The sequence below is a fragment of the Cucurbita moschata genome, unplaced genomic scaffold (genome assembly GCF_002738365.1).
Source record: "Cucurbita moschata cultivar Rifu unplaced genomic scaffold, Cmos_1.0 Cmo_Scf00157, whole genome shotgun sequence".
Lineage (NCBI taxonomy): Eukaryota > Viridiplantae > Streptophyta > Magnoliopsida > Cucurbitales > Cucurbitaceae > Cucurbita > Cucurbita moschata.
In genome coordinates, this window is record NW_019268673.1 from 15,522 (window position 1) to 18,945 (window position 3,424).

General features: G+C 33.1%; 1 non-coding gene across 1 annotated transcript; it reads left to right on the forward strand.

Moving 5' to 3' along the window:
• The first annotated feature begins 2,581 nt into the window (after positions 1–2,581).
• TRNAP-AGG lies at positions 2,582–2,653 on the forward strand. Its single transcript has one exon. It is a non-coding gene; the product is annotated as a tRNA-Pro (tRNA).
• Positions 2,654–3,424: the final 771 nt, after the last annotated feature.

The window sequence follows — 3,424 nt, forward strand, 5'->3', positions numbered from 1 at the left end:
CATACAAATGGCCACATACGAGGTTCTTTATGGACGAAGATTTCGATCCCCTATCTTTTCGGAAGAAGGGGGGCAAATGACAACTATTGGGCCAAAGCTAGTGCAAATTACCAACACCGCAGTCCAGAAGATTAAAGCTAGGATACAAACCGCACAAAGCCGAGAGAAAAGCTATGAAGACCTAAGGCGCAAGGACATGGAATTGTTGGTAGGGGATCATATATTCCTAAAGGTAGCACCCCATGAGAAGGGTGCTCAGGTAGGGTAAAAAGGGGAAGCTAAGCCCTAAGTTTATCTGTCCCTTTGAGATATTAGAAAGAATTGGATCTGTGGCCTATAGAATTGGGCAATGCCCAAACTTGTCTGCAGTACATAATATCTTTCATGTATCCGTACTATGGAAGTATACACTAGGGCTATTATTTATAAGAATATTAAGTCATAAATTGGGTAACAAATTATTGTTTTCAACTACACGTCATCTTCAGATTAATGAGCAAACTAAGGTGGTCAATAGAACACTAGTTGCATTGCTTAGGGCTGTTTATTTGTAACAATATTAAGTCTTGGGACGAATGTTTGCTACTAATTGTTCTCTTTTTGAAGTTGCTTACGGATTTAATCCACTTACGCGTCTTGATTTGCTTTCTATTCATTCTACTATTTTTGTGAGTAAAGCAGCCACAAGTAAGGCAAATGGGATCAAAACATTGCATAAAGAGGGGAAGGAGACAATTGAGAAACAAAATTTCAATGTTGCTACAAGAATTAACAAAGGACGAAATCAAATCAGCACATTCTACTTTCAATGTTGCTGACTTGAGTCCTTTTGATGTAGGTGATGATTTTTTGATTCGAGGACGAATCCTTTTGAAGAGGGGGAAGATGATAAGGATCACGGTGTTTCAAATGTTCCAACTGAACCCATTACACGATCCAAGGCCAAGAAGATTCAACAAGCATTCATTCTTCATCTACAAAATTGGATAGGCTCGGTTCAACTATTATTTCATGTGCTACAAGCTTATTAGATTGAGGAAGGACTATTTGGAGCTTCAGAAGTGAATATTTACACAGTTGAAGGAGAAAATGAAGTTGCAAGCATCATTACATGAGTTGTTAGAAAACTTTATTTATTTTTTATTTCATAAAGTTTGTAACGGTAGAATTGTCAAATTGACTTCGTTCTTTTTTTAGATTGAAGGGGATCGAGATTAAATCCCAGCCACTAACTTTTTTTTGTGGGAGACTATAAATACCCACAAATTATTATGTAAAAATCAGATTTGTGAGGAATGAAATTGATCTCTCAAGTTGAGAAGTTCCCCTTCGAAATCCGAGCATCGCGTGTGAGCCATGCAGTCACGCTTTGACATTGTGTGGTTGAGTGAAATTCTCAACCTTCTACTTATTTTTGGGATTTCTTTTCTCCTTGTAATTTATTCTTGTACGGAATGTATTAAGCACATGGATTTATTAATTACGGTGCACTTTTGTATAAAACGAAGTAAACACAAATGGAGTAACATGAGATAGAAGTAAACAGAGTAATAAAAAGAAACTACATAAACTTAAAGGAAGTGAATCCCATTTTAGAATATAAATATTGTTCAATTGTAGCAAAGAAGTAGTTTTGAAAACTAGCCACTCCATATCAATCTATGTTTGGAAAACTAAAATAAAGAAAAAATAAATAAATAAAAATATTTTTCAAAAACTTAATTGGGTGTGAAATTTTGCTTAAAATTCAAATGTTTTCATTTCTTTTCTTTTTTTTTTCTTTTTTTTTTATAAAAGGATAAAACACATAATTTTGAAATAAAACAAAAAAATAAAATAGTTATCAAATGGGCCTAATTTTTAACATATCTATCCCAAAGGGATGCATGGGCTCTAGTGGCAATGCTGCTTCAACTGTGTGATAGACCATGTGAAGTTAACATAACAATAATAGCAGGTTCTAAAGCACAAAAATATGTGGATAAATTTCATATATTGAGGTGCGGAAAACATATACACACGGGAAACTAAAAATGATAGATCCACTGTAAGGGCATTTGGTCTAGTGGTATAATTTTTCTTTTACAAATTAGGTGGAATGAACAAACAAAAATAATGAGTTTAAAATTACCAAACAAAATATCAATTTTTAAATGGAATGGAGACATAAGACTATTCTAAAAAACAAAAGGACAAAAGAAAAATTAAGTACATTTTCAACTAATGCATTTGGTTGAGAGATATTATGGCCAATATAAGGAAAATATAGCATTAACTAATTTTCATGGACACATATGGATCCTTAGCATACTCAAATGACTGTTATTATTGGTATCAAACCAATAACAATTCATATAAGCTAAATCTTCCAATTGATAATTAGGCCAAAGAAAGAACTTGAATTTATTTTTATATCTATCAACATGTTTGCTACTTTTATCTAAAACTTGATCACGAGTTTTTCTTATTTGCATTGTAAAATTATGTATTTCTATGGATATTATTTCTATTTCTAGAATTGAAACAAAAACATGTGGATAAATTTCAAATATTGAGGCGCATAAAAGATAGATCCACTACAAGGCATTTGGTCTAGTGGTATGATTCTCGCTTAGGGTGCGAGAGGTCCTGAGTTCAATTCTCAGAATGCCTATATGTTCACTTCTAAAAAGACGAGCCTTAGAGAAAGCAAATGTCATTTACTTGTAGAATGCCTATATGTTCACTTCTAAAAAGACGAGCCTTAGAGAAAGCAAATGTCATTTACTTGTAGAATGCCTATATGTTCACTTCTAAAAAGACGAGCCTTAGAGAAAGCAAATGTCATTTACTTGTGTACTCCACGATATATGTCTCAACCTAATGTATCGATATATGTCTCAAATGGAATTATCGCAAACCCTATGTAAATAAGTTAACAAAGAAAATAAATGAATTAATGATAATTCATCCCATAAACCACTTAATATATAATCCATAATACGGGCATTTGGTCTACTGGTATGATTCTTGCTTTGGGTGCAAGAGGTTTTGAGTTCGATCCATAATACGGGCATTTGGTCTACTGGTATGATTCTTGCTTTGGGTGCAAGAGGTTTTGAGTTCGATTCTCGGAATGTAGTTTAGTTATCAATAGGGTCTAACCCAAAGTAATGCACAACTTCAACTTATATAAATTTTATATATTAAGGCACGGAAAATATATATACTAGCAACTAAGAATTATACTTCTACTGCAAAGGCATTTGGTCTAAGTGGTATGATTATCATTTTGGGTGTGAGAGGTCTCAAGTTCGATTCTCAAAATGCCCCCAACAATATTATATCAAAATGAATTATGCAAGATAATATGATTTAAAATGTGGTTTTTAAACATTGAACTAAGAAGATGAGAATAGAGAATGAAACATATTCTTGGGAGAAT